The sequence below is a fragment of the Macrobrachium nipponense genome, chromosome 5 (assembly GCF_015104395.2).
Source record: "Macrobrachium nipponense isolate FS-2020 chromosome 5, ASM1510439v2, whole genome shotgun sequence".
In the NCBI taxonomy this organism is placed as follows: domain Eukaryota; kingdom Metazoa; phylum Arthropoda; class Malacostraca; order Decapoda; family Palaemonidae; genus Macrobrachium; species Macrobrachium nipponense.
Window position 1 is genome coordinate 48727667 of NC_061107.1, and position 27086 is coordinate 48754752.

The window sequence follows — 27086 nt, forward strand, 5'->3', positions numbered from 1 at the left end:
AATTACTAACAGTTTAGTAATATTCAATCATTTATCTTCACTTTAAAACAAATTGCAAGTCTCTAGAACAATATCTCGATTTATGGTGAATATTTGAAAAAAATATTTTTGATTCCCTCCGCTGCGCCGATTCTTCGGCAGCGAATCTCCGAAAATGCGTAGGTTCACATTCTCCTAATATTTGTGCCTTTTCATATTACGCTTATTTTAGAGTTTTATATATGGAAATGTGCGCAAAAACATGCACAATATAACAAAAATATTGGAAGGTTGTATCATTTCTCATTTTTGAAATATTTGCATATAAAGTACGATAAGTACGAAAAAAACTACGATCGGTCAAATTTGACTCAACCGAAATGGTCGAAAAACGCATTTGCAACATAAAAATCTTACAATCTAGTAATATTCAATCATTTATCTTCACTTTAAAACAAATTGCAAGTCTCTAGAACAATATCTCGATTTATGGTGAATTTTGAAAAAAAAAAAAAATTTTCCCTCCGCGCGCCGATTCTTGGCCGAAAATCTCCGAAACGCATAGGTCACATTCTCCTAATATTTGTGCCTTTACATATTACGCTTTTTTTTAGAGTTTTGATATATGGAAAATGTGCGCAAAAACATGCACAATATAAAAAAAAATATTTGGAAGGTTTGTAGCATTTCTCATTTTTTGAAATATTTGCATATAAAGTACAATAAGTACGAAAAAAACTCTGATCGGTCAACTTTGACTCAACCGAAATGGTAAAAAAACGCATTTGTAACATTAAACATCTTACAGTCTAGTAATATTCAATCATTTATCTTAATTTTAAAACAAATTGCAAGTCTATAGAACAATATCTCGATTTATGGTGAATTTTTGAAAAAAAATATTTTTTTCCCTCCGCACGCCGATTCTCGGCCGAAAATCTCCGAAACGCGTAGGTCACATTCTCCTAATATTTGTGCCTTTTCATATTACGCTTTTTTAGAGTTTCATATATGGAAATGTGTGCAAAAACATGCAAAATATGACAAAAAATATTGGACGGTTGTAGCATTTCTCATTTTTGAAATATTTGCATATAAAGTACGATAAGTACGAAAAAACTACGATCGGTGCAACTTTGACTCAACCGAAAAGGTCAAAATACGCATTTGTAACATAAAAATCTTACAGTCTAGTAATATTCAATCATTTATCTTCACTTTAAAACAAATTGCAACTGTCTAGAACAATATCTCGATTTATGGTGAATTTTTGAAAAAATATTTTTTTCCCTCCGCACGCCGATTCTCGGCCGAAAATCTCCGAAACGAGTAGGTCATATTATCCTAATATTTGTGCCTTTTCATATTATGCTTTTTTTAGAGGTTTATATATGGAAATGTGCGCAAAAACATGCACAATATAAAAAAAAATATTGGAAGGTTGTAGCATTTCTCATTTTTGAAATATTTGCATATAAAGTACGATAAGTACAAAAAAAACTACGATCGGTCAATTTGACTCAACCGAAATGGTCGAAAAACGCATTTGTAACATAAAAATCTTACAGTCTAGTAATATTAAATCATTTATCTTCACTTTAAAACAAATTGCAAGACTTCTAGAACAATATCTCGATTTATGGTGAATATTTGAAGAAAATTTTTTTTTTGTTTTTTTTTTTCCGTCCGCTCGCCAAGATTCTCGGCAGCGAATCTCCGAAACGCGTAGGTCACATTCTCCTAATATTTGTGCCTTTTCATATTACGCCTTTTTTAGAGTTTCATATATGAAAATGTGCGCAAAAAAAAAATGCCACAATATAACAAAAAATATTGAAGGTTGTAGCATTTCTCATTTTTGAAATATTTGCATATAAAGTACGATAAGTACGAAAAAAACTTCGATCGGTCAACTTTGACTCAACCGAAATGGTCGAAAAATGCATTTGTAACATAAAAATCTTACAGTTCTAGTAATATTCAATCATTTATCTTCACTTTAAAACAAATTGCTAGTCTCTAGAACAATATCTTGATTTATGGTGAATTTTTGTAAAAAAAAAAAAATTTTTCCCTCCGCTCGCCGATTCTCGGCTGAAAATCTCCGAAACGCGTAGGTCACATTCTCCTAATATTTGTGCCTTTTCATATTATGCTTTTTTTAGAGTTTTATATATGAAAATGTGCACAAAAAAATGCACAATATAACAAAAACTATTGGAAGGTTGTAGCATTTCTCATTTTTTTTATATTTGCATATAAAATTTTTTTTTTGGTTAACAAAAATTCGACATTCGGTCAAATTTAACTCGTCCGAAATGGTCGAAAACTGCATTTGTAAGCTAAAAATCTTACAGTATCGTAATATTCCATCATTTACCTTCATTTTGAAACAAATTGCAAGTCTCTATAAACAATATTTCGATTTATGGTGAATTTTAAAAAAATTATTTTCACATCCGCGTGCTCACGAATTCATGCATCATTTTGTGATATATTTTTCTCTGTGTTGCTTTTATCGTTTTACAAATGTGTTTTTTTTATATACCAAAATGATCGCAATTTAGTGCACATTACAACGAAAAAAAAGGAACTTGTTAGCTCTAACCGTTTTGCGCACAGCGCGATTTGAATACAATTATATCTGAAATTTCGTTTTTGCGCTATCATATATCGCATTATTTATATATGATAATGATAATTTTTTTCATTTCTGATGGTTGCATACTAAACTTTAAGCAATGACAAAAAAAGGAGCCAAAAATGAACTCTTAATCTTGAAAACTAAGCACGCAGTGATTTTTTGAAAAAAATATTTTTTCCGCTTCCGCGCTCACTCTCAAACCCCTCCGGCATACGGGAGTCATTTTTTTATTTACCGCTCCGGCGTAAGAGGGTTAATCCCTGTAGCAGGCACATCATGTATGCTCATTCATTTTCTAAATTTTTCAAAACCAGCATCTGCTGGCCTTAAATTCACTAACAGCAGCACATGTTGTAGGCATTTTCTCACTAATATCAGTATGCAACTTCCTCCAATTTTCTGACGTAGTCTCTTCAGCGGATGCCAATTTCTGTTGTTGGAGAGCTTGATTTCAGACTTTCCTCTGTGGATTTGGATTAGTTCTATTTGTGTCCCTTTGCTATGAGTTCTTTCTTGTGTCCCTTCACTATGAGTTCTTTCTTAAGTTCTACAGTGTTTCTTGCCTTTTTTTACACAAGGGTTAGCACTTGGTACTTTCTGTGGCCCCATGGTAGTTTATTTAGCAGTTACACTAATAAAAAAAAAAAAGCACAAAAAGCACAAAATCAATTAACACAAAAGCAGAATGGGTCACAAAAGATGGGATGTTTTGTTTGGGCGCTCGGTGACTGGGTCCCAGATGGAGCGTTTCAGGGTGTACGAAAAGCGAGGAAACGTAAGATGACCGAGACAAAATTTCATAGAAAAGTCGATGAAAACCAAAACGTACAAAAATTGGCGTACGAAAACTGAGGTTTGATTGTAATGATTTTCTGTACCGATTACAGTACTGTACTATAATATTAAAGTATAAACAGCAAAATAATTAGTGTCTATTTGTCTTTTGAAAAAAGGTTGTCAGAATGTTTACATCGAGAATCGGCTGAACAATGCTTATTACCAAAAGAATAATTTAGGAAAAAATTACCTTGTATACTGTTATATGTGTTGTTATATGTGTGGTAATAACTAAGTCAACTACTAAACTTGTAATGAAGCTGAGTTCAGTAAATCAGAGAAAGAATAAAAAATATGGCAACATGTACCTACAGTAAATGTTATGGACAATCTGTTTTTTTTTTATATACAGGTACTCCTCATTTAACAATGTACTTGTTTTACGAGGACTCAGAGTTACGACGACAACATGGAGAGAGAGAGAAAAAAGGCCATAAAATAAAAATAAAAACATTGCCAATGGTGGCCTTGAGAAAGGCTATTCAGTGCCAATAATCTAGCCTAGCTTAGGTTTTGAAAACCTTGAAATCTATGGCGAAAACAGTAAATAATCCTTTGATATACTTTGTAAAGAAAAGCTATAGTACAGTTGAACCTGTTAAAGTTGGTCGGCATTCTATGGTCTGGGAACTCCCCTGGTTGGCTTGATTTATCCGCCATTAGTTCATTGCGTGGCCAAACGGGTGGCGCCACATTTGTTTATAACTTCAAGACAACAAAAATTATGCAATACTATCTCCTTTGTTTTAGTGAGAATAATTCCTAGTACCGTATATTTCGGCGTATAAGTCGACCGGAAGATAAGTCGACCCCCCCATTCTGAGTAAATTTTTATGATTTTAACTAATATCGGGTATATTAGTCGACCTATAAAATGTGAGGCCAACCGTACGCTCAAAATAAGCAGCAGGGTAAAACGTATCATATAAAATAACCGGAATGTTATTACGGTACATATGTTGCTCTACTTACCATAAGAAATACAGGTAATATATTCGGTATATTAACAAAACTGTGTAATATATAAAAGATGAATACCGGCAAATAAGATTAGAAATGACGAAACGAAAGATATGTTACTCGAGTGTACTGTAAACAAACAAAGCGCTAACTAACGCTGCATAACAGCCTACGTATATATGTATGTACAAACTGCCACTCAAGTTAATGTTTTGATTGGGTTGTTAAAACGACATGCCGGTATTTTATTATTATGTTGGAATATTCCTTGACCATTGGTCCTTCTATGGCATAAACAGACACAAAACTGTCACCGTAAACGCATCCTTCTCAATTACGGTACTGCAAATGGCTACGCAATGTTTACACTTGCTGTGCGATTGGGGTTTCTTAAAGTTACTTTGATTTTTTTTAAAATTTTATTTAAGGTAATGGATGTTCTAATGTATTATTATTATCGTATTACAGTGTGAAATATTTTTAATACTGGTATTTACATACATAGTTACCTCATCCAGGCTGTCATTGTTATTAGCCAACTGTAAAGCCTGGATTCCTGTATCGATATGCCAAAATAATAAAGATTCACTTTTTGTTATTGTTAGATAAGTCGACCCCCTAATTTTGGCATAATTTTTTGGGGCTAAAGGGTCGACTTATACGCCGAAATATACGGTAATGAAAAGCAAATGTGTGAATTCTTCGTAATGAAAAGCAAATGTGTGAAGTAAAATATGTCTTTTATATGAACTTGAAAATAAATCTATTTTTTAAATATTCCATTTGAGAGACTCTACCAGGTCTATCAAAACAATGAGACATTTGGCAGGCACGAATTCCTTACTTTTAGTATTGTGAGGACTGGAATCAGATAAGGAGAAAGCTAGAACTGACTTTATTGAACAGAGACAGTTGTATATGAGACAGTAGTGCGGACGGACACTACGTGTCCGTCACGCACAAATATACAAAAGGGGACAAGCCCCTGCTGTGATTGTGTTTCTTCACAGCTGAAAATATACATATATCTTTGTGCAGAGAGTACATTTTTACAAGATATATATATCGGTGGATAGGCAGTGAAATGCTCTACATTTTAGTATATGATATAAAAAGTATATACAAAGGAAGGATGGATATTTGGTGTAATGTTGTCCTTACAAATACTAACCCCCCCCCCCCCCCCAAGACAATAATTAAGTAATAATCGTTGGCTAATGGTCAGCGGAATCTTGCGGGGGGCTGGAGGAGTCTGAGGGTTTGAGATTCCATCCAACGGGGGACATCTTCTGGGTCCTTGTTGTCCGGTTAGTTGGGAAGCAGGATGCCACCCCTGGTGGTGTGTGTGGGGAGCTCGACCGCTTTCCTTGGGCAGCCCCGGTGACATCTGGGGGCGCTGTTGGATTCTGGCGAGGCTGTGTTCCGAGGCGCTGTCCTGCGAGGGGCTTCTGCGGGGTCGTCTTCATTAGGAATGATGGCAGGCTTCAGTCTGTCTATCGAGACCCAGTCCTTGCAGCCGCCGATCGAGACGAGGAATGCCTCCCTCTCTCAGCGGATCAAACAGTGTGGTCCTCGGTGGGGTCTCGTTAGGAGCAGGCGGGTGGTGTTGTTCCGTATGAAGACATACTTGCAAGAGTCAAGGGCCCTCGGTCGGTGTAGGTCTCTCGGCAGGGAACGAATTTCTGGGTAGCTGCGCGGAGTCTTGCCAGTGTGATGTCGGGGTATACAGTGGACCCCCCGTATTCGCGTTCTCCAGATTCGCGGATTTCTCTGAGGAACGTTTCCCCGCATTATTCGCAGAAAATTCGCGCATTCGCGGTATTTTTCTATGAGAAATATCCACAAATTCCTGGTTTTTTTTATGAATTTCATCATAAAATGCACTTTTTGTGATAAAACTATTAAAAAAACCAAGTATGAAAATTTTTAGTGGTTTTTCTTGAGTTTTAACTAACAAAATAGGCTGTTTTTAGCATTTTCATAGGGGCTCCAAACATTCGCGGGTTCTAACTATTCACGGGGGGGTCTGGTACGCATCCCCCGCAAATACGGGGGGACCACATTTGTCAGTGGAGAAGAATTCACTTGGCATTGTCAGGGTCTCACTGTAAACCTTCTCTGCTGGTGACAGGTTGCCGTTGGCTCTTGGGGTGGTGCGGAGGGCAAGGAAGACCCATGGTAACTGTACCTTCCAGTCGGGGCCTGTGCAGCATGCCATCAGGGAGGCCGTGGTCGTACGGTGCTTGGTCCCCATCAGGCGTGCCAGGGAGGTCCAGAGTTCTGAGGTGAAGGTGGTTCCCAGGTCTGTAGTTATGCTGTCTGGCACTCCGAAGTGGCTGATCCAGCTGGATAGGAGGGCTTTGGCGCAGGAGTCTGCAGTGGGTTCTGGCCACCTGGTGGACCGATCGATCACCGTCAGGTGGTGTCTAGCACTGTTGGATGGGAGAAGGGGCTCGACGATGTCGACATGGATATGACCAAATCTTCTCCTGGGTTGAGCGAAGGTGCCCCTATTCCTGATTCAGTGTGCCTTCCTTGCTGCTCTGGCACGCGATGCAGTTCCTGGCCCACTCCTGGAGTCCCTCTTGCTGTCATGAGTCTGGTTGTCGTGCGGGGTGGCGGGTGCGAGAGACCCTGGATCACGTCAAATACCTGCATCCTCCGGTAGGCGGGTATCAGGGGGCGCGGGCGGCTGGTGCTGGTGTCGCAGAGGAGCGTTGTCTTGGAAGGGCTAAAGGGAATGTCCTCCCATTGGAGGGCGGTGTTGGTCCGGTAGGCTGGTAGATCGGGGTCGGAGGCTTGCTCACGCACTAGGTCCTCGTAGTCTAAGATGAGGTGCAGGGAGTTTATCTCGATCCTCGAAGGGGTGTCAGCTACGGGGGTTCCTTACGCTGGGGATGTACTCGATGGAGCACCTGAATTCAGAGACGGCCACGAGGTGACGTTGCTGTCTTCCGGACCAAGAGTCGCCTGCCTTGACGAAGGCATAGACCAGCGGCTGGTGGTCCGTCCTTATGGTTAATGGGACGCTTTCCAGGAGGTACTTGAAGTGGCAGACGACCAGGTAGACAGCAAGGAGCTCGCAGTAGAGGGTGCTGTAGTGGGTCTTGGTGGGTTTCAGCTTCTTGCTGAAGAGGGCTAGTGGCGTGGGGACCCCGTTGACCAGCTGTTCCAGGACGGCGGCTCATGCAGTGTTGCTGGCATCAGAGGTGAGTGTCAGGGGCGAGTCAGGGTCCTGGTGAGCCAGGGTTGTGGCTCTGCTGTTGGGCTTCTCCTCACGTCAGCTTCTTTGGCTTGCCCTTCAGGACCTATGTCAAAGGACACATGATGCGGGCGATGTCTGGGAGGAATCTTCTTTGGTAATTCACCATCCCAACAAACTCTTGGAGGGCCTTGACTGTTGTTGGCGACGGGAACTTCTCCGCTGCAGCCACCTCCTCGTGGCCAAGGAAATCCGCCTTCTCCGCGCTGAAGGAGCACTGGTTGAAACGGACGACAAGCCCATTCTCCTGCAGGGGCTTGAGGATGGCCCGGACATGGTTCAAGTGCTCCTCCGGCAATCTGGAAAATATGAGGATGTATTTGCATAGCATACGCAGAAGGGTAGGTCACCGATGATGCTGTCCACAAGGCACTGAAAAGTGGCTCCGGCATTCTGCAGGCCTAAGGTGGAGAAGGCGGACATGAAGGACCCAAAGGGTGTGATGATTGCCGTCATTGGGATGGACGGGGACCTGAAAGTAGGGCTTTAAGAGGTCGATTTTAGAGAAGATCTTTGCTCCGTGGTGAGGCCCAGTGAGGTCCTGCATGTTCGCCAGGGGGTAACTGTTGGGCGTGGTGACGAGGTTCAGGCGGCAGTAGTTGCCACAGAGCCTCCATGTACCGACTGCCTTCTTCACCATGTGGAGGGGGGACACCCACAGGCTCGTGGCCTTCCTACATATGCCCATCTGCTCCATTTCCACAAATGCATTCTAGCTTCCTGAAGGAGCTTAGGCGGGAGGCGGCGGAACTTGGTGTGCGTTGAGGGACCCTTGGTGTCTATGTAATGGTTTACAGTGTTCCCCCGTATTTGTGGGGGATGTGTACCAGACACCCCCGTGAATAGTTGAAACCCGCAAATAGTTAGAACCACCACTAAAAATGCTTACAACTGCCAATCTTGAAAGTTCAGATACCAAATGTATACCTTAAATAACATCCTACTTCCAGTATACCTAAAATTACTAACCTATTACTGTATTAATCTTTGATGTTATATTGTTAATATCATTTCAAAGCCATCTTAAACATTTTACCATTAAAAATGTATATTTACAGCCAATAACAGAGAGAGAGAGAGAGAGAGAGAGAGAGAGAGAGAGAGAGAGAGAGAGAGAGAGAGAGAGAGAGAGAGCATTGGATGACAAATTCATATATCTGACCATCAAGAGTGAAATTATGAATTATTCCTGAGACAGAGAATAATAATGGAGAGTAGAGAGAGAGAGAGGAGAGAGAGAGAGAGAGAGAGAGAGAGGAGAGAGAGAGAGAGAGAGAGAGAGAGAGAGAGAAAAATAACTCCTAGACTTCAACTCCTTCCCCTCTGCCAAATAAAAAAATAAATATGTGTATCAAACTGTCATTTAATTCCCCGCCCTCTCCTTCCTCCAGGTGGATAAAAAGACTGGGAATCACTATTTTGTATTAATCCTATCAATAACTGAAAATTAGTTGTAAAAGGTAAATCATTTACTTATATTTACAACACAAAAAATAAACATACGTAAGTAAGAGAGAGAGAGAGAGAAGAGAGAGAGAGAGAGAGAGAGAGGTTACTGTTTAATCTCATTAAACTTGATATTATTAGAAAACTAAGTACTGTATATTATTATTTCACTATAAAATGTAGTAATACCCTTAAAGATGTACTGTATACATTAGAGAGAGAGAGAGAGAGTTATCCTTATTTAAAAGAGTGAAACGGATAAATTATTGTATTTTTTTTTTAAATACTATCACATATATGAATTTTGAAATTAGTTATATTATTAATATTATTATTATTATGAGAAAATATCAATAAACATATACACATGTACCATAGCAATACTCTAATTCTCAGTAAAGAGAGAGAGAGAGAGAGAGAGAGAGAGAGAGAGAGAGAGAGAGAGAGAGAGAGAGAGAGAGAGAGTTATACGTATATGAAAGAGTGAAATGGAAAGGTTATTGTTGGTCCTCAGTTTGGTACTTGGAGCTCAAATGAAAGATGCGTGAAGACTGGGATTTCCTTCATTCTTACATAATTTTTTAATTTATAAACTAAAATCTTACTAATTCACTTTAGTACTTTCTTTAATGAACTGATATTATTGCTGTTTACATTAATATTGATATTTGAAAATGAGTAAATCATTTATTTATCAATACAAAAATCATACATCTCTGTAAAAGAGAGAGAGAGAGAGAGAGAGAGAGAGAGAGAGAGAGAGAGAGAGAGAGAGAGAGAGAGAGAGAGAGAGAGAGAGAGAGAGTTATCCTTATTTTGAAAGTGAAATGAAAAAGGTTATTGTAGTATTTCTGTAAAATACTATCACATGTGATTTTTGTCATTACAATTATTATCATTTGAAAATATTAATAAGAATATTATACATACATGTACTATAAAAATCTCAAATCTCAGTAAAGAAAGAGAGAAAGAGAGAGAGAGAGAGAGAGAGAGAGAGAAACACACTCCCTCCCCTCCAGTCACATTACTTGATATATTTGACAGCTGTTGGACCTCAGTTTGGTACCTGGAGTTCGCAAGAAAGATGCATGAAGACTGGGACTTCCTTCATTCTTACATAATTTTATAATTTATAAACTAAAATCTTACTAATTCACTATAGTATTTTCTTTATTGACTTGATTGTTCTTTACATTCATATTATTTGAAAATTAGTAAATTATTTACTTATCATACAGAAAACATACATCTCTGTAAGAAAGAGAGAGAATTATTATTTTTATTATGTGATATCATTTAATCTTATTAAGTTTACTAATACAGTATTGATCAATATTAATATTTTAAAATTAGTAAATCATTTTTGTATCATAAAAATGTATTTAGTCATGAAAATAACATCAAAATACACTAATTTGGTATTATTTGTCGTTGGAAAAAACCCGCGAATAGGCGAATTTCCCGCAAATAATGGGTAGATATGGTCCAGAGAGAAATCTGTGAATTCGTGAGTCTGTGAATCTGGAGAACGCGAATACAGGCGGCCCCTGCTACCTGGCGAAGCTCGGGTTGACAGAAGTCTGGGAACTCTTGTAGGAGGGAAGCGTACCTGTGGGAAAAAATGGGGCAGATAGTGGGCACCCTGGGCCCTGTGGTGAGTGGGCGAGAGAGGCAGGTCTCAGTGTTGAGGAAGCGTTGGTGGGCTACATCCACTAAAAGCCTGTGTTGGGCTAGGAAGTCCGCCCCCAGGAGAGGGATTTGTACATCGGCGATGACGAAGGGCCAGGTGTAGGTCCAGCCCAGGAACGCGATGGTCTGGGTCCTGGTGCCATAGGAGCGGATGAGGGTTCCGTTGGCAGCTACGAGGGCCTTCAGGGGCATGGCTGCAGTCCTCTGCCGATGGCGGGAACACCAACTGCATGGCACCAGTGTTGACCAACATCCTGTGTCCGGAGATGGTGTCTTCAGGGGGCGAGACTTCGTTACTGCTTCTGCCAGTGGGGCTGGCCTTGGGTGCAGCCTCCGTCGTTTTTGTGGAGGCACGAAGGAGCAGGGGCGCTCGCACTTCCTCGCCTTACTGCCGAACTTCTGGTGGAAGCGGCACATACCAACCAGTGTCCTGGCGGGGTTGCAAGGTTCTCCTTCTCTGGAAGGCTGCGCTGATCCCTGCCTCCTCGGGTTCCTCCTGCTGCAGGCTGTTGGCTGACGGTGGGGCGGAGAGTTTTGCGGCCTGGGTGGCGGTGAACAGCCAAAGACCCACTCCACCAGGCTCTCCATGTCCAGGTCTTCCACATCAGGGATCTGGCTGCGGACCTGGGGCATGAGCTGGTGGAGGAAGAGCTGTCTAAGGAGGCTTACCTCCTTCCTGTGTCCTTGGTGGTCCACCTCCAGCAGTAGTACCAGGTCCTTGAGCTTGTGTCAGGCTAGCATCGGGTCCACAGTGGTCATGGGGTTGACCACCAGGTCAAAGATGTGGGTGGCTCTCTCAGGGACCGGGAGGGAGAAGTCCTCGATGAGCTGGTATTAAGGTCTTTGTAGGGCAGGGCTCCGGGCTGGCTGGCCATCCAGGGGACGAGGCAGCTGAACACGTCCTATGGAAAGGCTGCAGCGATGAGGTCCGCCTTGGTTCCTTCCCTGGTGATCCTGTGGAGCCGGAACTGGATCTCCGTGCGGTGTAGCCAGGCTGTGACGTTCTGTCTGGAGAAGGGCGGCAGTTCGATTGAGTGGGGGCTCCACTGGCGCGGTGGCGATGTGCAAGGACGTCGATCGGGGTGCAGGTCGGGGCGTTGGGGGACCACCTGGGGAGAGCATGGATCGTGCTGCAAGTCAGGGCGTCGAAGAACCAGAAGGAATGGCGATGGACAGCTCCCGTTTTGAGCTGAGTTCTCCATGTCTGCCAGCTCACTCTTATGGTCAACAGGTGTTGTAAATGGAGGGCCAAACCGTGAGATAAATCCCAAAACACTCCTGCAGAGGATATGCCGTTGTGAGTCCGCTAATGGCGTTGTGGTTGACCGTGGATAGGAGCACCAGAGAACCTAGACTGAGCTCCGTATGGGTCTGTTAAAGGGAGGTCATCAGTTGTGAGGACTGGAATCAGACAAGGAGAAAGTTCGAGCTAACTTTATTGAACAGAGACAGCTGTATATGAGGCAGGAGTGAGGACAGAAATGTAGTGTCCATCATGCATGCACATACAAAAGGAGCAGAGCCCCAACTGCGATTGTGTTTCTTCTTGCAGAGAGTACATTTTTACATGATATATATATTGACGGATAGGCTGTGAAATGGTCTACATTTTAATATATGGTATAAAAAGTATATACAGAGGAAGGACATACATTTGGCGAAATGCCGTCCTTACAGTATGCTTAAAAGGCTTACATGTAGTACAGTTTGATGATTTTTTATAGAACTGTGCACAGGCAGTCCGTCAATATATATATCATGTAAAAATGTACTCTCTGCAAGAAGAAACACAATCGAATGGGGGTTCCGTTCTCGAGACGCGTTGTAAGCCAAAAATCGTCGTAAGCCGGAACATTGTTAAAAATCTTAAGAAAAACTGACTTTTAATGCTTTGGGTGCATTCAAAAGTATGTAAACTGCATTCTTATTGCATTTTTCATAAAAAAAACCTTCAATTATTATTATTTTGCATTTTTGGTGTCATATTTATTCTGCCAGATGAGCGTTGTAGGTGTCGTTACCCTGGAACATGTGTCGTAACCTGGGAGTAATTTCTGATGAATATAATTGAAAGCGCCTTAACCTCGGAACGTTGTAAGCCGAACCCGCCGTAACCCGGGGACTGCCTGTATTTACCTACTTATTCGATATGTCACCCAAGAGATCAGATGATACTAGAGGTAAGAAGTGCAAGTGTATATCTTAATTAATGCTAGAAAATACTTATCCCCTTACCAAATTGTTTAGTGTTCACTTTCCTCAACAGATGGCATTGTGCTTTGTTTATGTTTTGATGGCGACATTCGAATTCCCCATGATCGCCTAAATTCATTAATTATTTTTTTCATCTTACTACCTTCTACAATAAAAATAAATGAAGAAACTTACAGCGATAATTATGAAATATCAAATTTAGAATATGAAAGTCACTGCCTGATAATGTGCAGATTTTAAGAAGAGTTTAGCACTGTATTGACTTTCTAGTAGGCTAACTTGGGAATACATATAGGCTAAATGTGTTGAATAAATTACACTATTTTAAAGAAAATTATACATTATGAAGTTATAAAATGATGAAGTTGAAATATATGGGTAATAAAATGATAAAAAGTGTTGTCAGAACTTTGCCAAGTAGTAAGCTTATGTCAGAAACTAGTTGTGTATAATATGTGACTGATAATTAATGCTATTAGTCAAAATAAAGAGAATAACCTGTTGAATGACGAATTCGTCTAAAGATGAGGTCGCTGGAATGGAACCTCATCATTAAATGAGTACCTGTATTAAGATAATAGATTAATATTATAGTTTATTTTGTAAGTGAAATAAGTTTTTTTTTTAATTTTACTATTTTTTCATTGTGAGAGAGAGAGAGAGAGAGAGAGAGAGAGAGAGAGAGAGAGAGAGAGAGAGAGAGAGAGAGAGAGAGAGAGAGAGAGGTTGTGATTTTAAATTAGCACTTAATCGATATTTTGCTGTTTATATCAATATTAATATTTGAAAATTAGTAAATAATTTTTATTAGTAAAAATATATTTAGTCGTGAAAATAAATAAAAAAAATGAAAATAACATAAAAATAGTCATTAGTGAATCTTGACCTATGAAAAAATTAATGAATTAGTTAATTTTCCGCAATATACTATTTGGAGATAAGCTCCACAGAAAACCAATAAGTAAAGTATTTTATGATGAGTGAAGAGCACACGTATATAAAATAAGTGGGTAGTTCGTATATGTACATACATTATTGTTTGTATGACTGTATTGTTGGGAGAAGTTATTTACAACCAAAATGATATTGAATTTGGAATTAAAAATTAATTTTATCCCAAATGTTATTACAACAGTAATCACACTAATCGCTGTGAACGCAACGTTACTGAAGAATAAATGTTGCTATGAACACAATCATATAACTGGATATTGTTACCGAATTATTCCTTGAATATGTTATTTATTAAGATATGCCAGTAATATATAAGGTGAAAATGGTTTTATTACCTTTAGTGTCATTCATCTACACATAATGTGAATCTTTTCATATACAGTGAAATCACTGTATTTGTGGACTCCGGATTCCAGGACTCATGTATTTGCAGATTTCACTCTGGAACATATACCTCATTATTAGCAGAAAATTTGCCTATTTATGGTACATTTTTTATGAGAAATATCCAAAAATTCCTGCGTTTTTTATCAATTCCATCATAAAATGTGTTTTCGGGATAAAACTATTAAAAAACTGGATATAAACATTATTAGTGGGTTTTTCCTGAGTTTTCACTAACAAAATAAGCAGCTTTAAGCATTTCTATAGGGATTTCAACTATTCGCGCATATCTGGTACCCATTGCCCACAAATTTGAGGGGAGTTCCAAATTGAAATGATGAAATTACTATGTACAGAGGGGGAAAAATGGATGCTGGATTTATGAAAAGCTATTGTGAAGAGGAAGAAATGCCAATGCCAAGGGACAGTGAGGAGTCTAATGGTATATATATACAAGCACAAGGGAGATGTCATGGATTGTGGTAACTACAAGAGAATTAAACTAACAGAGCATGGATTGAAAGTTTGAGAGAGAATACTGGATGAGAGATTAAGAGAGATTGTAAAGATCGGGAAACAGCAGTATGGATTCATGAGAGGAATGGGGACCGTGGATGTCATCTTCATAATAAGACACCTACAGGAAAAGAGACTGGAGGGAAACCAGGAGCTCTATTGTGCATTTATAGGCCTAGAGAAAGCATACAATAGAATCCCAAGAGAAGTAATGTTCAAGGAAAAGGAAAGTCCCAGAAAAGTTGCTTAGGCTGGTCAGGATGATATATAAAATAACAGAGCACAACAGTGATAACTGCAGTTGGGGAAACAGAAAACTTTGAAATTAGTGTTGGTTTACACCAGGGGTCAGCATTAAACCCATTTTAGTTTGTGCTGGTCATGGATGTGTTGAGTGAAGAGATTAGGAATAAAGATCTGTGGGATATGTTGTACACCAATGATCTGGTCATTACTGTTGAAAATGAGGAGGATCTACAGAGAAGGGTTGAAGAGTGGCAGGAGTCTTTACAGAAGGGTGGCTTAAAGGTGAATATGAAAAAAACAGAGGTTTTGCTGAGCAGTAGGGATGACACAGACAGAATAGTAATACAAAAACGAAAAGGTTCAATTATATAACTTCAAGACAACGAGGGAGGATGTGAGGCTGAAGTTGACAGCAGGATAAAAGCAGCATGTGGGAAGCGGAGGGAGGTAGCTGGAGTGGTATGTGATAAGAAAATGTCAATCAAGCTAAAAGTCAAGATATATAACACAGTGATAAGACCAGTGTAAATGTATGGAACAGAAACATTGGCTCTAAGAAGTGACCACCGTGGTGTTGTCTGACATGAGAACAACAGAATGTCCCTCTACTTTCTCCCAAAATTCCTTCAGACCCAGAAAGGCTGCCTTAAACTCCCAAACGTTGATATATTGCTGTATGTCCTCCAAACACCTGAAGTAATGAGACCGCCTAAATGAGTACCACAACCTGCAAGGCAGGCATCTTATAACAGAAGGAAGTCCGGCAGAAGAGAACACAGAGGAACACCCTTCAAGAGAATCTGGTCATCCAATCACCAACAAAGATCTTCTCTCACTTCCAGAGACAGAGGTACCCTTATTAGGGGTGAGTCCCCCATCGAAGACTAGAAGTCCCTCAGTTTCCATTGCAGAGACCGAAGATGAAGTCGCCCATGAGGGACCAGCTTCTTCAGAGAAGATAAATCCCCATAAGAATCTGCCACTGATGAGCTGACTGATCCAGTTGCAACAGGAAGTCACGCGACACTACTCGCAACTTCTCCAACCTCTGATCCGACGGGAAAACTCTTGAGACTGCCGAATTGATGACCATGCCTAGATAGACAATCCTTTGACTGGGTACGAAATTTGACTTCTCTTGGTTCGCCATGATGCCGAGTTCCAGACAAAACTGAATCAGACAATATCTGTCCTGCAGCAGCTTCTCTCTGGAACCCACTGAGACCAACCAATCGTCGAGGTACCTCAGCAAACAGATCCCTTGAGGATGAGCCCAAGTTGAGACAAGAGAGAAGAGTCTTGTGAACACCTGAGGGGCCGTGGTCAACCCGAAGCAAAGGACTTTGAACTCGAAGACCTTGTCTCTGAGAGAGAAGCGAAGGAGATTCCTGGACAACGGATGAAGGGATCTGGAAGTAAGTGTCCTTTAGATCTATTGACAACATAAAGTCGCTTTCCCTCACAGCTGCCAACACTGATTGCGGAGCCTCCATCTTGAACCTTGTCTTCCTGATGAAATGATTCAAGGTGGATTAAGTAGATCACAGGTCTCCATCCCCGTGAGCCTTGGCCACCAAGAAGATATGACTATAAAACCCCGGAAACAGACACACCACTTCCTCTATTACACCTTTGTTCAGCATTTCCTGCACTTCCTCCCAGAGAGCTAAGAACTTCAGAGAATCTGATCTAGTTGCAAATGTGCCTAACCCTTGAAACTCAATGTGCATTGGAACACACCTTGCTGATCTCACCCTCCACAGATAAGTCAGTAGACGAAGTTTGTTTGTTTGTTTGTTTGTATGGTGTTTTTACGCTGCATGGAGCCCGCGGTTATTCAGCGACGGGACCAACGGCTTTACGTGACTTCCGAACCACATTGAGAGTGAACTTCTGTCACCAGAAATACACATCTCTCACTCCTCAATGGAATGACAGAGAATCGAACTCGCGACAACCAAGGTGGGATGCCAACACCATACCAACCATGCCACTGAGGCACTTCTGTAGACGAAGTGTTGGATGCCCTGCAGTCTCACATAAAGGGTCTACGCAACGAAGTTCTTCGCCGTAAGGAATTGCTTAGTTGCAAACAGATGGAAGGAGAATCTTTTGCTGATTTCTATGTAAGGCTTCGACACATTGCAAAGGAAGTCGACTTGTGCCCGGGGAACTCAGCTGCATGTGAGGAGCCCCAGTTGAAAATGATAATTTTGATGAGCATCCAAGATGCAGAGTTAGTACAGAAAATAATCACCTTGGACAGCGCCTCATCACAAGATGTCGTCATGACCTGTTGGTCATATGAAGCAGCTAAGAACACAAATTCTGCCATATGTGCCCCACCTAAGCAGTTGTGCCCCATTTCTGCCTACAAAAATGGTAAGAAGAAAAGGACAAGTGAAATCTTAACTTCAAAACCGACTTTGGCACCAGCTACTTTATGCCAATCCTGTGCTCGACAGCACAGCCCTAATGAGTGCCCTGCTACTAATAGCACCTGCAAAAGCTGTGCCTTCCTTGGTCATTGGTCCAGGACAATTAAATGCCATGCCGGCAAAGCCCAGTGCTGCCTTTGCCACCGCATTGGACACTTTCATAAGTGTTGCAGAGAGAAGAAGAGGAACCACCAGGATGGATCTCCAAGCAACACTACCACCCACACCAGCAAGACCCAAGATGGACGTCAGAACAGCTGCTGTCGTCTAGGATACCCTTCTTCCACAGTACCAAAGACACCCCAGCCCATCTGTGTTTTTCTGTCATATGGCGACATAAACTCTCACCTACAGATGTTACCAGATACAAGTACTGATGTCACCGTTATTGGCCAGCAACACCTAGTATTTAGACATCCCCAGGAGCAGCCTTCAACCTCCTCCAGCAACTACAATGTTTACTGCGGATGGGTCCAAAATGGTGACTGCTCTTGGTATGTTCCAGGCTACTCTCACCTTACGCAAGCAGTCTTGTTCTGCTAGGATTCGTGTCCATGAGAATGTCCAGACTCCACTTCTGTCCTACACACGTTATCAAGAGTTGGCCATAATATCTCTAGATTTTCCTAAGCCCATTGCTAAAGTTAGACATATCAATGGAATATTTCCTACGGGAATTTGCAGATGTGTTGGTTTCCAAAGAAGACTTGAAGTCATGGTTGATTCTCCCATGAGGATTCATCTCAAGGATGGTGCTGTGCCCTTTGCCATTCACACCCCAAAGACAGATTCCCCTTGCCTTCAGGGACCAGGTCAAGGAGGAGCTTGACTCTATGGTATCCCAAGGAATAATCAAGCCGGCTGGAGATGACCCTTCAGAATGGTGTCACCCTCTCCTCCTCGTCTTTGCCAAGAACATCACAGGAGTGTGCATCACCGTCAACTTCTTCAAGCTGAATTGCCAAGTTTCCTGCCCAGACCACCCTTCATCCACACCCTTCACCACTATTCGTAGTGTGGACCCAAAGGCTTGGTTTTTCACAACAGTTGATGCCCTCTGTGGGTACTGGCAAATGAAACTTGCCGAAGATGATCAGCATTTGACTACCTTCATTACGCTGTATGGTCAGTTCAAACACTGCAGAGGACCGATGGGGCTTTGCAGCTACTGGAGATGTATTGGATATGCCCTTCTGCAAGACCATAGTAGTGGACGCCTGTGTTTATTTCATTGTGGCTCTCGATTCCTTACAGACGCAGAGACACGATATGCCACTATTGAGCTTGAGATGCTGGCTGTGGTTTGGGCAATATCAAAATGTAGGCTGTATCTCGCCAGCCTACAGAATTTTACTCTGATGACGGATCACCGGCCCCTCATACCTATCCTGAATCATTACTCACTGGACGTCATCGAGAATCCTCGCCTCCAGTGTCTGAAGGAGAAAATTTCGCCCTATTTTTTCACAGCTGTGTGGCGTGCTGGCAAGTCTTTTAACATTCCTGATGCTTTGTCTCAAGCCCCAGTTAGCCACACCAGAGGACGAAATTGCAGGTGCCCCTTCCACCACCCATCTATGAACAGTCATGGCTGTGTATGCTGTCACCTCTTCAGGTAAGTCTCCAGCTCAAGATGCCGACAGGACTCTTCAGGATCTATGAGACGCAGCAAGAGCAGACCCTGTCTACACTCGCCTACTCGACAGATATGATCTGCATACCTCCTTACTCCCATACTGGAAGATGTGGGATGAGCTCTACGGTGATGGTGACCTCATTTTGTATGGAGCAAGAGTTATAGTTCCTGCCACCCTCTGCTGCCACACTTCATGGAGCGATGGGGAGTCCGACATGTGATAACCTCCCCATATTATCCACAATCTAACGGTCATGCTGAGGCCGCCGTGAAGTCAATCAAGCATCTCATCCTGACAACGGTACCCTCTGGCAACATTGATTGTGAAGAGTTTGATCAAGACCTTTTAAAGCTTCAGAATACATACAAAGTCCCTACGTATGAAAAATCCAGGTGACGAAGGCAAAAACGAAGATTTTTTTGCTTTTGTGTAAGAAAATAATTCAGGTTGCGAAAGGGTGTATTGTAAAGTCCAAGATTTGCCCATGCCGCCAAGAACAATTTTAAAACTTGCGCGCTGCCAACTCAGTAGACTCGCCACCATCCTCCCGCTCTCCCATTAGTTCCTTATGCTAGTCACTGCCATAAGATCCTGCTCTCCTATTGGTCAGCATCTGTCCCATCATGCATCTACATAAGGGAGTTCCTCGACCATTTTGTTTTGGCAGCATTATCGTACACACCTGAAATTCGTTCGTTCACATAGTTTTTTTTAGTTTGGTAACGTAAATTCATAATAGTTAATTTCGCTTCTGTAAGTTACCTGATTATGTTGTGTGTGAACTTAATTACTTACGTTATTAGCCATGGGTCCCAAGAATGTTGCTGAAGTTCACGGAAAGAAGAGGATGCTTCCTATGGAGACGAAGATGGAGATAATTAAGAAGTATGAAGCTGGCATGCGGTTGAGTGTGATCGTTAAGGAATACGGCTGAAATCTGTCGATGATAGGCACCATCCTTAAGCAGAAGGAAGCCATCAAAGCAGCTACACCTTCCAAGGGCACAACTATTTTTTCCAACAAGAGGAGCCACGTGCATGATGAAATGGAGAGGCTGTTTTTCATATGGATTAAGGAAAAGGAAATTGCTGGCGAAACGATAACCTAGACAGCAATTTGCCAGAAGGCTGACCATTTTCAGTGATATGAGTGCTCAGGCCAAAGACGACGCCGGAGAAGGGACATCGAAGGCAACCCCAACTTCAAGGCTTCTCGGGGTTGGTTTGATAAATTTTGTAAACGGACTGGCATCCATTCGGTGGTGCAGCATGGGGAGGCTGCCAGCTCGGACATGAAAGCGGCCCAAGACTTTGTTAAGACGTTCGATGAGATGACAATCAAGGAAGGCTACAGTTCTCAGCAAGTCTTCAACTGTGACGAGACTGGCCTTTTTTGGAAAAAAATGCCTCGTAGGACGTACATCACGCAGGAAGAGAAGAAGCCACCCGGGCATAAGCCTATGAAAGACAGGCTTACGCTTGCACTTTGTTCTAACACCAGTGGGGATTGTAAGGTGAAGCCCCAACTTGTCTATCATTCTGAGACTCCTCGAGCTTTCAAGGCCCACAAAGTGCTTAAGGAGAAGCTTCCGGTGATGTGGAGGGCTAATGCGAAAGCCTGGGTAACGAGACTTTTGTTCACCAAGTGGGTAAATCTGTGTTTCGGCCCAACAGTGAAGAAATTCTTGGAAGAGAAGCGCCTCCCTCTGAAATGTCAGCTGTTGTTGGTCAATGCCCGGCTCACCCTCCTGGCCTTGAGGAAGATATCCTAGTGGGGTATTCTTTCATCAAGGTTTTTTATCTTCCACCTAACACCACCCCTCTCCTCCAGCCCATGGACCAACAAGTGATATCGAACTTCAAGAAGCTGTATACAAAACATCTTTTCAAGCGATGTTTCGACTTCACCGATACCACAAACCTCACAACACAAAATAAAATCCCGAAAAGGCTTTACCCAGATCTGCATACTGATGGGAAAGAGCAAGAAAACATACCCAGATTTGCATACTGATGGGAAAGAGCAAGAAAACAGAAAAGAAAGACAAAGTCTGCACCCTTCTGAAATGGATATTGCAGATTCGGTGAAAGATAATAGTACTACAAACATCCAAAGGTATGTCACAATTAAGAGATCTATGGTGAATGTGCATACCTAGATGGCTATGAGGATGAATGCAGAGATCTACATCCAAAAATATGCAAAAACCTAAAAGAAGGAAAAGGATGTAAGTTCAATAAAAACTGTAAATATATGCACCTTGTAAACATGAATCAAAATCTACTAAACAATAAAATCCAAATTAAAAAAGAAACAAATAAAGAAAGGAACAAAGAACATGAGGTGAAGGAAAAAAACAAGCCATCACCGCACTATAGTATGTCAGAAACGAAAATGCAAGCATCAGCTCCATGATACAGTGTAAGAGCCAAGAACTGTATATACGATGCAAGGGGATGGTGCAGATACAGAGAAAATTGCAGATCCATACACAAAATGAATAATTATGATGTAGGAAGATCAAATATATTGGAAAAGTTGGATTTTTTAATGTCAGAATTTCTGCTAATGAAGAAAAGAACAACATACCAGAACAGGAAAGAGACATGGGAAAATCCATTTTATTACCCATATTAAATGAAGGGGATAACACGCAAACCATCATAGGGATGAATGCGCAGGGCTTAGTTACGAGTAACTCAAAAAGAAAAAGTTCTTTGAAGAACGAACCCAAACTGAAAAGAAAATAGATATAATGAATATAAGTGAAACCTGGTATTCCTAAGAGACTGGTAATGATGATCAAATAAAGGGGTTCCAAACTTATAGATCAAATAGAAAAAATAGGAATCAAGGGGAACCGTGATATATGGGAAAGACATAAAATAAGGAAAAATATATGAGAAATATAGCAACTCAGAACGTGAACTAATAGCGGTAGAATTTGAATCTGAAAAATTAATGAACATAGTAATATATAGACCCCCTAATACTAAAGAGTTTGACACAATAATAGAAAAATTAGATGATATATGTAGAAATCAGAAATCACAAAGACTGGACTATTCTCCTATCCGGAGACTTTAACTTTCCTTTTGTAGATTGGAAAGAACGAATAGGAGATTGTGGTTGTATTAAACATATAAAAACGAGAGTAATAGTAGTGCAGAAGATAAGAGGCAATTTGAAAAGCTATCAGATATGCTACTATAATACAATATTCAACAAATAAATCACCTGCCAACAAGAAAGAAAAATACTTTAGATCTAGTATTTGGGAACGAGGTGAATTATGTTCAAGAAATAAGAGTTTATAATGCGAGTATTTCAGACCATAATGTCATAGAATTAACAGTCCATTCAAAAGCACGTGAAAACAGAGATAAGCAAGAGATGAAAAAGTCAGAAGGATTTGGAAAATACAATTTCTACAGTAAAAATATAAAATGGTCAGAAATAAATGAAGAATTACACAAAGATTGGGACAACATATTCATAAGTGATAATATACGTACAGGTAAATACGGATATATTATATAAAATATTAGAGAAAATAGTGGATAAATATATACCAAAGAAGAAAAGTAAACATCAGTCATGCATACCAAGAGGCAGAAGGATCTTGTTCCAGAAAATCAGAAAGTGGAAAAAAGGTCTTGCAAAAGAAAAGAATGCATGGAAAGTGATGGAACTAAAAAGTACGATAGAAAATGCAGAACAAAAGATTATACAATCAAAAGAAAATTAAAAACGGGACTTTGAAGAAAGAACCCTAGTAAATATCAAGCAAAACCCCAAACTATTGTACTCATATGCGAAAAAGATGAATAAAAGAATAAAAATAGGCCCTCTAAGAAATGAAGGGAGATTAACGAACGGAAAAAAGGAAATACAGGCAGTCCTCTATTTACGACAGGGTTCCATTTTTGAGATGTGTTGTACGCCAAAAATCGGCGTAAGCCGAAAACCGGTGTAAGCCAAAGATTTGCAGACCCGCGACTAAGCAACGACCCACTGTCTCATGTAGAAAAAATTACTGATTTTACAACTTTACTTAACACTGATTTCTTATTTTGTGTAAACATACAGTCCAATTACTACACTGCTTTTAAGCAGATCTTAACTTACCAACAGCGTATGCTCACAAAATGAAACAAAGTTAAACTAAACAAAAAACTCATGTAAGGCATTGTTTTGTCCAACTGATTACGTACCAATAGTTGTAGAGTATTCCCTATACAGTAGTACCTCGAGATACGAAAGGCTCAACTTACGAAAAATCCAAGTTACGAAAGCAAAGATGAAAAATTTTACTGCTCTACATACGAAAAGTTTTCAAGATACGAAAGGTTTCTGAAAGTCCGAGATTCGCCCCATAACAATTTTGAAACTCGCGCCGCACGCCGCCATCTTAGTTATAGTAGACTCGCCACAATCCTCCTGCTCTCCCATTGGTTCCTGATGCTAGCCAAGCCATGAATCCTTCTCTCTAATTGGACAGCATCCCTCCCATCATGCATCTTCTATACATACGTACTATGTGTTGGCGTGCTTTACCTCGGCCACTTCGCACCCGAAACTTTATCGTACGCAATCGGCATTCGTTCGCTCCAATGATTTCGTTTAGTAACGTAAATTCGTTAGTGATTTCGTTGCAGTACATACATATTATCGTGTTGTGCTACTTTATCGTGTTGTGAGAACGTAACTTAATTACGTACAGTACATAGAGTCATGGGTCCCAAGAAAGTTGCTGAAGTTCAGAGAAAGAAGAGAATGCTTTCTATGGAGACAAAAATGGAGATAATAAAAAAGTAAGAAGCTGGCTTGCGGTTGAGTGTGATCGCTAAGGAATACGGCCGAAATCCGTCGACGATAGGCACCATCCTTAAGCAGAAGGAAGCCATCAAAGCAGCTACACCTTCCAAGGGCGTCACTATTTTGTCCAACAAGAGGAGCCATGTGCATAATGAAATGGAAAGGCTGCTTCTTGTATGGATCGAGGACAAAGAAATCGATGGCGATACGATAACCGAGACGGAAATCTGCCAGAAGGCCAGCGCTATTTTCGGCGATTTGATTGCCCAAGCCAAAGACGACGGCGGAGAGGGGACATCAACGGCAACCCCAGAGTTCAAGGCTTCTCATGGGTGGTTCGAAAAATTCCGTAAACGGACTGGCATCCATTCGGTGGTGAAGAAATTGAAATTACGTAAACTATAAAAAAGTAAAACGAAATGTAAAAATCAAAGAAAGACAAAATAAATTTTATTTTAAGTTTTTTGTAAAGTTAAGTGTTACAGTTTTGTTAATGTGTTTTGTAAAGTTTAGTTTGTTTTTTGACATTTTTTTATGTTTCGTAAAGTTAAGTATATGTATCTGCCGTTTGTCCTCCTCCTCCTCTGCCGCCACTTTCGGAGATAGCCTCAATCGAAAGGTAAGCTTCGACATTTTACGTTACAGTAATAATATTTCTTGTACACTAGTAATATACACTTTATTTACAGGTTTGGATTTTTATTCTTAATTTAGGTATTGAATGGTCCAAATTATTGTAGTATTCATTGTTGTTTATAGGTCAATTTAGCTTTATTATGAAATTTAATGGGGTGTTTTTGGAGGGCTTGGAACGGATTAGCCATTTTACATGTAAAATGTGTTCCAAGATACGAAAAACTCATTATACGAAGGCCGCCTCAGAACGGATTAATTTCGTATCTCGAGGTACTACTGTATTCTGAAATATGGGTATATACAGCACATGCATGCATCTGACCCAATTTTCAGACAGGAATATTTGTGTTTACATGTAAGCAGTTAATGCTATCAAAATATACAGCTAGAGTAGGCAAAAAAAAAAAAAAAAAAAAAAAAAAAAAAAAAAAAAAAAAAAAAAAAAAAAAAACCTCTTGGATAAAGCAAGTAACTAGGACACCAGGAAAAATCTTATTACATATAATTATAATACAATTTACAAGAGAAAACAAAAGCAGCTTTGGTATAGCAGAAGAGAATTTATGACACCCCTCCATCTCAGCCTCCAATGGATATATCCAATAGCAACAGTGCTTTAATGAGTACTTTGACTTAAAACCCTCAACACTAAGCACTAACAAATATTTAAGACTCAATGAGTATGGTTTTACCTATGCAAGAAAATGAAAACAAAACAAAATAGCAGGTTATTACCTAAAAGCCTGTGTATTAGGGTAAGATTTTCAGTAAGTTTGATACAGTAAAGTTATGTACATGATTGTGTTTTTTGTTCTGTAGAGTGAATATGTGAGCCCTGCCTATATGATAGCCTACATATGTATACAGTGGTCGCCCCGTATTCGCGAGGGATACGTACCAGACCCCCCCTTGAATAGTTAGAACCCGCGAATGTTTGGAACCCCTATAAATATGCTAAAAACAGCCTATTTTGTTAGTTAAAACTCAAGAAAAACCCACTAAAAATTTTCATACTTGGTTTTTTAATAGTTTTATCACAAAAAGTGCATTTTATGATGAAATTCATAAAAAAACAGGAATTTGTGGATATTTATCATAGAAAAATACCGCAAATGCGCGAATTTTCCGCGAATAATGCGGGGAAACGTTCCCGAGAGAAATCTGCGAATGTGTGAGTCCGCGAATCTGGAGAACGCGAATACGGGGGTCCACTGTACTTATATGTATGCATCGCATCTTATTAAGTACATAAAGCACTAACTGTGACCCCCTCACTTTTTGTCAGTGGTACAGTAATTCTAGTGACATGAATCTACAGTCCATGAGGGAAAACATCCAATGGTCCCAGTGAGTCAGCAGCAATTCTTCTTTACACTTGGTAATGGAGTGTCTGGGATTATCAAATACAGGCAGTCCCCAGTGGTCGGCAGGGTGCTGATAAGCAAAAATCGCCATTCACCAAAACTTGGTGATTTAAGCCACTCATGGCACCAAGTTTCGGTTAACGGTGCCTCTGTCAGGTATGTCTTGGTGCCATAACTATTATCAGCACCTATCGGCACCTTATGGCACCAATAACCAAACCTTGGCCCCTTATGATGCCACAAATCACTGATTTTATGGCGCTAGAAAAGTGCCATAAAACCGGATCGCCATTAACCGAGTTTGCAGATAACCGGGACTGCCTGTACAGGCAGGGATTCCATTCTCTCTCTGGGATGCTGATAAGCGAGAACCACCATTAACTGAAACATGGTAATTTATAACGCCAATAATCTGTTAATGGCACCTCTGTTAGGTTTGTTATGGGGGCATAACTTTATCATCGGCACCTTTTGGCCCCAATAACTGGAACTCTTGACAAGCGCCAGGTAAACCGGACCGCCATTAACAGAGTCCACCAATAAATGGGGCCTTCCTGTACCACAAAGTGGGTTAATGTAAAAGATGGGTTTGGAGAATAATCAATTTTGTTTAATAAAAAATTCAATACTATTTAGAGTTCCTTCACATTTGTGAATCACCTGTACTCATATGTAACACTATTCTCATACCTAAAGGCTGTACATTCAGTTCTCCTTGAGTGGAATCAAAGGATTTGTTTCACCAGTGACACAGGTCTTATTGCTATCAACTTACATTCAATTCAACTTTATTACACAGTCACTGCTCTCTGATCATTTTCTATACATTACTTTGAGTGTTGCTCTTAAGAACCTCTTGACTTCATGTTATATCTTCCTTTTGCCATGTTTTACAAACCTTTGAATTCCAAATGATGCTGTATATGTTAGCAACTTAATAGTTAACTAATCTGACCTTTACGTAATTCACTTCTAGATTCTAAAGGTCTACTTGCTCGACTGTAGTTATTTAACTTGCTGGTTTTTCAACACAGTACTTAGAACTCAAAAGTGAAGACA

At 40.5% G+C, this 27086-nt stretch overlaps 1 protein-coding gene across 1 annotated transcript in view; it reads right to left on the minus strand.

Annotated features, from left to right (window-relative positions):
* The window catches only part of LOC135215287 (glycosyltransferase-like domain-containing protein 1), a 296564-nt gene that overhangs the window by 191533 nt on the left and 77945 nt on the right, over positions 1 to 27086 (minus strand). The window lies entirely within an intron of this gene.